We start from the raw sequence: 13,681 nt of genomic DNA on the forward strand, positions 1-13,681 counted from the left end.
GACTAGGCAACTTTAAACCCCACAACTGGCAAAATTTAAAAATAAATATATAAATAATCATTTATAAATAAATATAAGTATAATTTATAAAGAAGTGAAAATAAATATAGAGAGTCCACAAAAGTTGAAGGCTGAGTATAGTCCTTCAGCAACGATCACCCCACAGACATACCAATTTGAAGAGCTATCTATGAACCAAATTACCTTCACAAAAGATTAGGAAGCCAGGTTTTTAAAAAATCCTTATTTTAGTATAATAAAAGAAACAACTGCACAACTATAATGCTTTTATGTGTCAATTTAAAACAGGTTTAAATTAAATTTTAAAAATTCTAAGTGTTATATTCAAAGTCCTAAAAGCAATTACTACCATTTCCTGTTTTTGACCAGCAGCATGAAAGTCGAAGGAAAGGGACCACCCATTAGGCATTATCAGTTATCATTAGCTTCAGTAAAAATCAATGTCTGCTCAAGGAGACAGCAAAACTGGAAGGGATTAGATAACTTATGAAATGACATCATATATGACCTATTCTGCATCTATGAAGCATTGCTATTTTTGTTTATTTATCTCCTCTTACAGAAACATTGAAAAAGAAACACTAAGGGACATTCTAAGGTTTAGGTCAAGAGTTCTTCCTGTTTAAAAAGAGTTCTCCTAGGAACTCAGAGAATCCATCTACAATCGTCACTTTCACTTAACTCTCTAATTATGAAATACATCCAGGCCTAAACACCCGTTGCTCGGTTATCTGAATGTTGCTTTTTCTCAGGATTTGAATCTTCATAGAAATATTTATGTCTTCATGTGTTAATACTGCCCAGTTAATCCTTGAATTAAGACAGATCTTTAATTGTTAATCATTTAATTTTAAGTAGTTTTTTTCATACATATACCAAGAGATAGGAGTTATTTTTGGAATGCATAGATTTAAAGAAAACAATTAAATTCAAGTAGATATGCATGTGCTTATATAATCTCTACTTCTAGAATACAAAGAAACAGTTGTTCTTTGTGAACTTAAGATTACTTAAAGTATTTAGAAATTATCTTCAAAAATTAAAGACAGCTTCTAAGTTATTTAGAGCAATTAAATATTGGTTAGAAACTGAAAACATTCTCTTTGCTGACACTGTAACTCAATTTTCTATGTTTTTAAATTGTATTTCTCCTTCCAAAATTTTTCTAAATCATACTCATATTCTTAGGAGTGCCAACTAGTAGTATCAAACATCAATTGTGAGTAAATATCTTAGTAGAAGTTAAAATGTTTTACAAAAGAAGCTAAAGAAAATAGTTATCTTTAAGTTTTATATTTTAAGGAATTGTGTTTGTTAAAATGATTTTTCCAAATGTATCTCCATTTTACTGTAATTGTACAAAGCAATTTACACTTTTAAGGGAATTTGTTCTTGTTCCTCTTCTTTACCTTCTAGGATTGGAAGAAAAAAGTTTATCTGAGTTGTGTGTATTAGATCATTGTTGAAAATAAGTTCGATAACATTAACTTCCTTCTGTGACTGACTAAACAAATCTCTTTTTGGCTATAAGCCATACTTAAAATGTGCTACTATTTAATGAAGTAAATGTTCATGAAATATCAATCTATGTTTTAGATATAAATTTACTTGATAACATAACACAATTTGATTTTCTATGTAACTGAGATTTCTTTATATTCAGTTTACTTGGTAACTCATACAGGAGTCAAATACGCAAATTTAACAGTTAGTGTTTGTGGAAGGTATCCACCATTTCAGTTGATATAAATCGCCCCACTGCTAAAAGGGACTCCATAGTAGCCAGTAAGTGTCAAGATATAGTACTTTAGGGGTTTTTAGACCCACTCAGTTTGCCTTGGCTCAATTTCCCTCGGCAAAGATCCAAATTCCAGTGGAAGAAGCCATGCTTGGGACTGATGGGTTGTAGTTGTTACAGTTCAGACAATCCACAACATGTAATTAAGTAATGAGTGTCTGCTTGTCAATTCCATACCACCCCCAATCCCTGGTACTTGATTTAAGTAAGTGAAATTTAGGATATGTGTCTGTGTACTTTTTGTACACACCAAGCTGTGTTTATTGAAAGAGTAGACATCATTCCATTATCATCATTTACCTCAGACATGCAGTATGGAATCAACTGAAAATGTAGCAAAACCTTTTACAAAACAAATTCGGTGAAACATATCCAATAATACCCTTATTATGTTTACTCTAATTCAAACTAGATTTTCAGTCTAGTTAAGTGAATGATGGAAAGTGAAAAGATACCTTTAATAAATATTTGCCCAATACATGACTACACACAGAGAGAATTAATTAGATCTTTTGGAGCACTCCACGATTTAGAAAATGAAACGTAAACTTCTTTTGTGTTTTGTTTGTTTGTTTCCCTGCCTTTTTGGTATTTTAAAACTGTCTGGCATTTAGATAAGATAATTGAGATTCTAATTTTTCTTTCCTAGGGGAAAGGTTATTTCTGTAGGGACTAACAAATTTGGAGGCAAGAATAAACAGACATTATATCAAGAAAATGTTATAGCTTATACTTTAATCTGGCTTTTCCAAATCTGTCCATAAGATCTCTCTAGTTAGAGCACATCATGTGACTCCTTTCTGGGATCCATTGAAGTGACAGAATGTACACTGATCTGTCCTTCCCTTCCCTGCATACTGGAACAGAATAGAGCAATAAGAGGAGCCAGATGTGATGAGGGAAGGGCATGGATCTAGAACTCTACATACCACTACCTACACTAATGTTACAGGCTGAGTTACTCCAGAAACCAACTCTGAAATGAAGATTGCTTGCAAAGTTTTAGTGGAAAGTGTTTAGGCATCAGCATCTGTGAGAGGGATGCTAGGAAACAGTATTACAAGGGAGAATGCTGTTCCAGAGAAAGCCTCTGTTTACAGGCCCAGCTGCTAGGTGGTAAACAGTTCAATATACTCCTCAAGTGCAGGAGAGAAACATTTTCAATCACATTTTTCTTCTTTTTCCCATCTACTCTGCACATAGTGATTATCTGAGTTATCATTTCCAAATTAAATGCTTAGCATGGTGTGATGGCTCCTGTATTTAAATCCTAGCTACTTGTGGGAACTGAGATCAGGAGGATCACATTTTGAGGCCATTCCAGAATAAAAGTTCAAGTGATCTTTTCTCAAGCTATGGTTGGGCAAATGCCACACACCTGTCCTCCCAACTACCTGGGTGCTGAAATGAAAATGATCATATCTCCAAGCCAACAAAGAACATCATCAACAACAAAAACAGTTAGCAAGACTCTTTCCTTGGAGGAAGCTGAGCCTGGTGGCATGCACACAAGACATTTCATTTTCTGCAGGAGTGTAAAATAGGAAAATTATATTCCAGGCAGGCTCAGGCATGGACAAAACGAAAACCCTATCTCAAAGTAACTAATTCAATAAAAGGCTAAAGATATAGATTACATAAATTTATTATATTACAGAATAAAAATGAAGTCTAGAGTTCAGATGACTGTTAGCAGGGACTCAGTACTTCCTGGCTCTTTTTGTCTTTCTTAGTGTTAGCATAATTCTTAGGTTCGTTACAAGATTGATACATCATTAAAGGTTCACACAGAGACAAAGAAATATAAAAGGGGGAAAGGGTCATTGTTTATCTATGTGTCTTCCTTAGAAACAAGAAAAACTTTTATAGAACCTTCCTTTACATCTCATTGGCCAGAAATTTATCGATTCCATGCCCTATTCTTGGAAGGGAAGGGAAAGGGGATGCCAGTTTACTTATTTCAATCCTTTCAAATGAAAGGAATGTTCAGGAACCAATCATATTGATCACTACACTTACAGAAAAGAAGAAGGAGTTTTCTATAAAACATACTTTACTTAGGGAACATTTTCTGTTTCAATTTAACATACTTTTTTTTTTTTTTCAATTTAACATACTTAATTGAAGCAGAGAAAACCTTTTCTCAGATAATTGAAAAAGAAGTATGAATATTTAGAAATAATTATAAAAATCAGCTTGCTTTATAAGGTGTCACACGAATGAATTTGCTGTTCTTTGAGGCTATATGCTTGCAGAGTGTTAATGAGTAGTAAAAGTCCTCAATATATTGTATTTTTCATACCGATGAATATGAAAAAGTCTGCTAAGTTTTACAAATATCGATTTGATAACATAGACTTTCTGCTTCTATGAAAGTTCTCTTTAAGTCAATGTGAGCTTTGTAAATCTAGTCTGTTGCAGATCTCTTCAATTTGGTCACATCATATAAATGTATTTCTTTTAATATTGTAACAAGTTGCAATACTTAACATTTCATGTGCAATGAAGTTCTTACTTCCATTAGCTGGTTGCTATGGTCTCTCACGCCTGTAATCCTAGCTACTCAGGTGGCTGAGATCTGAGGATCACAGTTCAAAGCCAGCCAGGACAGGAAAGACCATGAGACTCTTATCTCCAATGAACCACCGGAAAACTGGAAGTGGTAGTGTGGTTCAAGTGGTAGAACACTAGCCTTGAGCTGAAGAGCTGAGGGATAGCTCCCAGTCCCAGAGTTCAAGCCCCAAGACCAAAACAAAACAAAACAAAAACAACTATGACTTAAATGACTTAGTGAAAGAGAGTAGCATTAGGTAGCATCAGAGAATGCATTCGTTAGCAGAATTCAGTGTAAAATATTGCTACTTTTACTGATTCAGTTTTGGCAGGCACTGGAGATTAAACGAATGGCAGAAGTACTGAAATAAAACCTAAAACACTTTATATTTTAAATAATTGTACTTTGATTGTGATTTTGTTCTTTTTTACATGTTTAAAAAACAAAAGTCATAGAATGACTGCTGTTAGTATTAAAAGTATAGTAGAAAATAAAATTCAAAAAAAGAAAAAAAATTAGAAGACTTAAGCAAAAAGAAAAAAGCCGAAAGTGGCGCTGTGGCTCAAGTGGTAGAGCGCTAGCCTTGAGCTGAAGAGCTGAGGGACAGCGCCCAGGCCCAGAGGTCAGGCCCCACGACCGGACCCAAAAAAAAATAAAATAAAATAAAATAAAATTCATATTTTCTCATTGCTGGTATTCTAGTTAGGGTGACAAGACAAAACATAGTTACAAGTCAGAAAATGTTTAAGTTTCCAAACTAATGAGCCAGATCACAAATCATAAGAACTCAGAAAGGGGCTAAAATATCAGGATATATGTGAGTTCAATTTAGGGAAATAAACTTGGAAATAAGATTAAATTGCTACTTTAAACCATTTGAAAATTAGAATTTATTGTTTCTTTGATGTTCAAGTAGGATAGGGAGAAAAACGTTTGAGAAGTATAGCATACAAATCTTATCTCTGTGTACTGAGGATTGTCTTCCTGTCCCATTTAATGCTTAGGCTATTACTCTAGTTCCCTCATTTTTAATAATTAGTATATGTTCCCTCATTTTTAATAATTAGTCCTAGAAGAAGATCACAATGACTCAACAGCTATGTGACCATAGAAGATGATGCTAAGCACAAAGAACTCCAGAGGATGGATTTAAAAGAGCTTTCCTAGTACTTGCAAAAGGTGACCAAACCTGGATGGACATTTATATTGTGTATTTCAAATATTTCTAAACTACATAGTACATATCAATGTCATTTTGACTTATATGCAAACATTCTCTACCTTAGTGAACTTTATGTAGTCATAGCAATAATTTATACATTCTAGATCCCTGTTTGTATGAACTTCAAGAGTAATATACACACACTAAAGTCTATCTCTACATTTGACTTTTTAAATGGAGTTATAGTTGACAGTAAAATAAAAATGCAATAATTTCTACTTGGTTATGTTTGGTAATTGGATTTCTCAGTAAATGGATCATTGGGAATGTGCTATCAGAACAAGTTGCTTATTTTGGAAGCATTTCAAACTTGATGAGATGAGTCTCTAATCCACAATGGAAACAACTGGTCATAATTTAACCCTTTATTAAACTGAACAGTGCATACTATCCACATTATTTATTCATTTGGATCCTATTTTCTTTCTTTTCCATATATATTTAAATTAGGCCATAGGAGGGACAGGCAAATAAACTAAGTAATAAATGGCTTGTATTTAAAATTGATACTTGGAAAGGGTGTGTGTTGCTCAAGTCATAATGCACTTGAAGTGTCAAGGTTCTACATTTAATCACCAGCAATTTAAAAAAAGGGGAAAAGGGAAGGAAAACAAATAATGCATAGAAAAATTTAAAAAGGAAGAAAAAGAAAATAATCTATTCTGAGATCACAATGATTATTTCTCCTGGTAATGTAATAATAACTGTTCCATCAAGCATGGAGTATGATAAGACAATTCTGTTTTGCTTCCTATAATTCTTTTAAGCTGCTCTATGGAGGACATTCTTCACCTGGGCTTGTTTTATAGCTTCTGAAGTCATCTTAGACTGCAATGACACATATTACCTACAAATAGAAAGGCCCAACATAAGTAAGAAATCTCTTACCTGTTTTTCTTCGCCACGCTTGTTCAATACACTGATTTTTCAGGAGAGAAAGGAGAAGTCCAGCTGCGTTCGCAGCAGCTTCTCTCTTGTCAGGTATTTATGGTTGCTCTTTCTTTTTTGGGTATCTTTTCAGATTTTACAATTTGTCTTTCATGCTCTAGCAGTTCTGTGGGTAAAGAGGAGTGTATCTTTCTTCTTCTTGGTGTGTTCCTTATTTTGAAACAAATTTCACTTATTGCCAGGTATTACTTTCTGAATTCTTTTCGGGTAATCTTCCTGAACCGAATGCAAGATGACCTCACAGAATGGCATTTTTGTTAATGGATCACATGCATGCAGTGGTTTATCTGGACACACTGTATCTGTAGGTTTATACCAAGTTAACCATCCAGCATGTCCTTGTCTTTCACAGACAATTTTCAGTCTTTTGACACTAAGTCATCAGTTCTCAATGTCCTCAGTATCCCACAAAAACTAGCTCAACAGCAAGTACTTCTTTGGTGGGTTTTATTGTTGTTATTGTTTGTTTTATTTCATTTTGTTGTTTCATTTTTAACTTGGGGCTTTATGATTATAACAGGCACTGTAACACTTGAGCCACCTCCCAATTTTTATTGCTTTAGCTTGTTTTTCAGAGAGAGTCTCTTTGTTTGCTTGGGCCAGCCCTCTGACCACAATCTTCCTCCTTCTGCCTCCTGAGTAGCTCAAAGTAAAGGCATATTCCACCACACCCTGCCTCAAAAGCAAGCACTTCTGAAGGTTCCATCGAAGCTCTTTTTCCAAGTACTTCACTCTTTTCCATGAAAAGTTGTTGGACCCATGATGCAGCTGTCTCAGAAAATGTTAATTTCCCAAATGAGTAGAATTTTTTAAAAATCTCCGGTTTCCAACTATTTTATAGTTAAAATCAGGAAAAATTATCCAAAAGATTCTTGCTAAGTACTTTGAAAATATTTATATGTCAAGGTCGTATCTCATTTGAATTTTCCATCAATTATAATTTTCATATTGTTCAAGTCATAAAAAAGACATCAAAAGAAAGGAACTGTAGGGGCTGGGGAGGTGGCTCAGTGGTAGAGCGTTTGCTTTGCATGCATGAGGCCCTGGGTTCAATTCCTCAGCACCACATAAGCAAAAAAAAAAAAAAGCCGGAAGTGGCGCTGTGGCTCAAGTGGTAGAGTGCTAGCCTTGAGCTGAAGAGCTGAGGAACAGCACCCAGGCTCAGAGTTCAGGCCCCACGATCGGACACTCCCCTCCAAAAAAAAGAAAGGAACTGTACCACCAGATGAAATGGGCAACTGACTGAACATTGTTCTCAAAGTATCACTTTAGAATCATAACCCCATGCAGATACTAAAATTCTTACAAAGATTATTCATCTTTTCCATTTTAATGACATCAACCAAAATGGTTCCTGCTTTATATCTTATTTCCTATAATTCCAAATAGTATTTCTTATGTGTTCCAGAAAGGTTAAATTATAATTCAGAGTTAAGTTAAAAAATATACATATATATGCATCCACCCATTTTGCAACAATTGTCAAGTTAATCTTCAAGCAAAAATTGAGCTCCAAGTAAAATATTTTCTTTTAAGATGGAGATCAGATTAGAGCCTTCTACCTACTGGGTCTGCACTCTACCAGAGAGCTGTATCCCACATCACCCCAAAATTTTCTTTTTTTCCTTTATGGGATTTGAACTCAGGGCCTGGGCATGTTCCTGAACCTCTTTGTGCTCAAGGCTAGTGCTCTACCACTTGAGCCACTTAAGCCACAGCACTACCTCTAGTTTTTGAGTGGTTAATTGGAGATAAGAGTCCCAAGGCAACTTTCCTTCCTTGGGCTGGCTTTGAACTGTGACCTCAGATCTTAGCCTCTTTTGTAGCTAGGATTACAGGCATGAGCTACCAGTGCCTGGCTCAAAATTTACTTTTATTTTGAAATAATACTTAATCATTTATTTTTATTTTTATTTTTTTAAGTTGAGATTGACAGGTGAATATACAAAATATTCAAAGAATTGCTTTATTAGGAAACCAGTTTTCTTTAATTTGAAACCATCATCCATTACCTCTCAAGTTATAATTTTGAATGCAAAATCAGTATAATATTTACACATTTTCTGTCTATAGCAATTTACATTTGTTTTTGGTGTAGAAATTCCCTATGCTTTTTAAAAAAAGGAAAGTAAAGATGCATGAATTATACTTGGGATGAAAAAGGATATTTTTATAGTTTTAAAATGAAAAAAATGAATAAAAACTATATACTTTAACAACTCCATGCATTTTGTAATAACCTGAAATAATTTCATATTACTTTGTTAAATCAAAGCTTAGGTTCCCCACATTAATTAAAAGATTTTGCTCTTTTGGTTATTTAAAAAAATACAACTTGTAGCCAGATACTTTTGGCTCACACCTGTAATCCTAGCTATTAAGGAAGCTGAGATCTGAGGATGGCGGTTCAAAGCCAGCCAGGGCAGGAATGTCTGTGAGACTCTTCAATAAACCACCAGAAAATCAGAAGTGACACTATAGCTCAAGTGATAGAGCACTAGCCTTGGGCTGAAGAGCTGAGGAACAGCGCTCAGGCCCAGAGTTCAAGCCCTATGACAGACAAAAGAAAAAAGAAAAAAAAATACAATTGATAATGGAAATACTTGATTTTGGCTCCAAGAGGAGGACCAGCACCCTCTCACCCTCCCCCCCCAACACACAAAGTAAACCTAAAATATTTAGGCTAAAATTGGACAATGTAAGAATGACCTTTCTAGTTAAAAATATAAAGAAATTCTGTCCTTATAAGTGTGAGGTTTTCTTCTTCCTTAATACAATGATAAATGTAGGTTTAAAATTTTTTGTCCTTATTAGACATTAAAATGTGTATCTAAATTATGATATTACCTATATTCCTCTAAATCTATCAAACCAGGCCTTTATCTTGAGAATTTATATCATAAAAATAGCTAAATTAAATAAGCAGAAAACTTGAGGCATAATAATGTTCACACACTCATCTTTCCCTTACATGAAAGGAGCTTTGTCATTCCCTTTTCCTGTAGGAAGTCTGAAACAAAAAGGTTTTCATACATGAAGATCATGCCCTTGACTGTTTTTCACTGAATATAAGTAGAAATTCTTCATAAAGTAGAATGACCTCCTAACCCTTTCTATCAACTTACTCTGTGTACAAAAGAGTTATAATAAATAACCTTTTCATTCCAGAACAAGCTATTGATAAAAGAAAATCACCACTTCTTTTTCCTTATTTAATACTTAAAATACAGAATATATAAACTCTTGGAATCATGGGAATATCACAGTCAGTGAACTTTTGGTATACGACACTCTTCTTGGTTTCGTGTTGATTAATCTGTTCTTGTGGCCTGCTGAGCACAGGCTGTATGGTAATCCCTGAGGTAAGACAGTCAGCTGGTTCATGGATGCTCTGGCTCGCCGCCCAAGCAGTGAAAGACAGATCCCATCTGGTCACTGTAATGGACAGTCAGAGTGCTGTCAGACTGCTCACACTTCTGCCAGAACTCTAATCAAAACTTTCGCTATTTCCAATTTTAAGGGAAACTCAGCAGACTACCTTTCAAAATACAGTAATTGAGTACTTAACATGTCTATAATGCAATGTCCCTGGATATCAATGGTCACTGAATTTCAATGAGCCCAGACTTCTTTAGAATATAATGAAGGTTATAAATAATACTTGCAAAATTGTGACATTCAGCAGCAAGAATAAATACAAGTTCAAAATTACTTACCCATTAGTGGATTTCTTAGAAATTTTGTTTTGGATTTGCTTTGGATTCTTTGGAACTGGTGTTAAACTTTCAAGCGTGCAGCACACACCTGGCTTTAATGTGTATTTTTAATTTGTATATTGCAATAGCATCTCTCCCTTTTTCAGGCAAAACCTATTTCTTGAGCTTCTACTAGTTACTAACATTCTTTTTGACTCTGAGAATATAGTGGAAAATAAGGCAAATTAGATATGATGGTGTTCTGATGGTGAATAAAGTGATTGATGGAGAAGAAATATTATGGTTCACAGCACTACTTCCAGCGATTGAGCAGTTAATTGGAGATGAGTCTCCAATTTTTTCTTAAGTAACTTAAAAAAACTCTTTATAATGATTATCTGAGAAGGACTTTTGGAGAGATGCTAGTAAAATTCACAACTATTTATAGAAAGGATCATCCAGAAATCACATAATTTTGGTTGAGACTAATTTTACCTGGTGGGCCATAACTAAAGAGCATCATTAGTTGAATTACAGTCAATATTCCATAAATGTTAAGTTTTTAAAATTTGCCAATGAAGTATGGTCTAGGTTTTAAGCCTGAGCATCTGAGACTCACAGACACCTGAATTGAAAAGTCAGTGCATGCCTCAGTAGGGATTCGAACACATCTTCTAATTCTACTATCTTCCATTGGTCTTTCACTCCTAACAAGAAGCCCCAAACTAAATTCATTTGCAAAAAAGGATAAGCCAGTAGATTGTGATTTATGTAGGTTGTATAAGTAATGAAAGGCAGAGATAACTGATAGAAGATAAGTGTAAAGAAAAAGAGGCTTTTGAGCTGAATTCAGAAAAAGGAAACTGTAGATTAATGATCACTGAAGTTACTTGGGCAGATCAGAAGAGAGTATTATAAATGTGATACCTTAAATCCTTTTTCTGTACTGACTGATATTTTCTTTAAAAACTTGTAACTAGAGGCTGGAAGGTAGCTCAAGGGGCTGGGAAGGTGGCTCAATGGTAGAGTGCTTGCCTTGTGCGCATGAGGCCCTGGGTTTGATTCCTCAGCACCATATAAGCAGAAAAAAACAGAAGTGGCACTGTGGCTCTAGTGGTAAGAGTGTCAGCCTTGAGGTGAAGAGCTGAGGGACAGTGCCCAAGCCCAGCGTTCAGGCCCTATGACCAACAAACAAACAAACAAAAAAAAACAACAACTTGTAACTGTGCCTTCAGATGTAAATCTGACATGAAAAACCAAACAGAAGTAATTTAGTAAGTGAAGTCTTTTTTTTGTATTTTTTTATTGTAAAAATACCCTACGGAGGAATTACAATTACATGAACAAGATAATGAGTACATTTCTTATCAAGCATTGTTGCCTCCTCCTTTGAAGTCTTAAATTTACCATTTGCAACAATTCTACCTAGATCATTTCCAATTCGTGAAGCTTTAAGTTTTGGTGCTACACTTTTTATTTTATTTCATTTATTTTTATTTTTTCTCAGTGCCTTCATTCCCTGTTATTTTTCACATTCTTGTACCATATGTCACGTAAAGCTACATATTTCCACTTTCATTACCACCAAACACTTGCATCCTGCTTTTTGACAGAGATGGGCACTATCTCTGAAGTTCTGGAGTTTTGTCTTTAATTAGATTTTATAAATACATTGCAACTTCCTCTAGGGTGTCCTATTCAGTTGTTTTGGCATCTCTGAATTGGGCCAAAGGGTATTTGACTGACCTCGTACTTGCTAACTTGAGTCAATTAAATTGTTTCTCTGAAGATGAAACAAGGAACAGATATAATTAATACTTCCTTTGGATGTTGTTATAAGTCCTTATCATTATTTGAATGTTTCTGTAACTTTCCTAACATTAAATGATTTTATAAAAATTATGACTTGTTTAATTTTCTAAATTATAACTGCTGTTATATAACTTATGTATGTGTACTGTTAATGGATGGCGTGAATATGAATGAAACTACAAGTGTTATAGACATTGTAGGATTTGATTTGTCAGTTCCTCCTGACTGACTACTTTTACATTTTCAAAGTGAAATAAAAATGCTCCACAATGCAAACAAACAACAACAACAAAAGTATTATTTGGGATTTTAGAGATAAGCAAGTCAAATCAAAGAAAAACAGCTAGATTATTAATTTTATTTTTAAATTCATGAAGAAAAATCAATAGATCTCTTTTACAAGTGTTTAATATTTAAGTTTAGAACAAACATATGATCAGGCATTCAAGGCATTCATCATTTCAATGGAATGCTATTTCTAGACTGAAACATCTAATTCTTTGGAAAGGAAAAAGGATGTATTATGTCTCATATACATATTAAAATTGTTAGGTCAGTAAAACTATAAAATATGGGTACTTGTTTATATGATGTTAACTGCAAATTATTACTTTCAAAAGTTAAAAAAAATGTTTTATAAGTTTAATTTTTCTTTTGTTGTTGTTGTCTATTGTTGGTTGGTTGATTGATTTTGCATTTTTGAAACAATCTCTTTATTCATTCCAGGATGGCTTTGAACTTATTGTGTAAGTCTTTGCTGGCTGGGAAATTGTGATCCTCTTTCCTCAGCTTCCCATGTGCTGGGCTCATGGCTTACACCACCCTAGCCAACCTGTTCCCACAGATTTCAGTTAACAAATGATATCTTTAAGATATCTCAACCATTTAGGTTGAGCTTGACGGCCCACATCTATAACAGAGGAGAAGGGGCGTGAGGCAGGAGGATAGAGTTGAAAGTCAGCCTGGCCTACACAGTAAGATGTATCGTTTAACTAGGGATACAGGTGGACCCATTGCAGCAATGAGATGTACAAGTCGTTATGTCGAAAACGAACTTTACAACTTTGGTGGAGGGGGGGGAAGGATGGGAAGGGGAAACAAAGGAGAAGGCTACAATGCTTGATAAGAAATGTACTCACTATCTTGCCCATGTAATTGTAACCCCTCTGTACAGTATTTTCACAATAAAAAAAAAAAAAACGAACAAAAAGTAAATACCACTCAATTAAAATCAATTACATACTTCAATTGTTTAATTATTATCTTGGTCAATAATTACTCTCTGAATAATTAATCTGAGATGAATTCTTTTTTTTCATTTTTATAAAGTTTTTTTTAATTTTTATTTTTTTATTGTGAAAATACTGTAGAGGGCAAGATAGTGAGTACATTTCTTATCAAGCATTGTAGCCTCCTCCTTTGTTTACCCTTCCCATCCCTTCCCATCTTCCTTCCCCCCCATCCAATCCTCCCCCCTCCAAGTTGTAAAGTTCGTTTTCGACATGACAACTTGTACTTTTCATTGTTGCAACAGGTCTACCTGTATCCTTATTTAAACGACTTGTTTTTCCCCTTCCCCTCCACAAATTATACCGACATCAAATATAGTGAAGGCAGGGGTTATAGTGTGG

The 13,681-nt window shown here is 34.5% G+C and overlaps 1 protein-coding gene across 1 annotated transcript in view; it reads left to right on the forward strand.

The window, feature by feature from the left end:
* Window positions 1-13,681, forward strand: part of Sema3d (semaphorin 3D) — a 173,791-nt gene that overhangs the window by 75,171 nt on the left and 84,939 nt on the right. The window lies entirely within an intron of this gene.

Source organism: Dipodomys spectabilis, unplaced genomic scaffold (assembly GCF_019054845.1).
Source record: "Dipodomys spectabilis isolate Male_0828 unplaced genomic scaffold, ASM1905484v1 ptg000089l, whole genome shotgun sequence".
NCBI lineage: Eukaryota > Metazoa > Chordata > Mammalia > Rodentia > Heteromyidae > Dipodomys > Dipodomys spectabilis.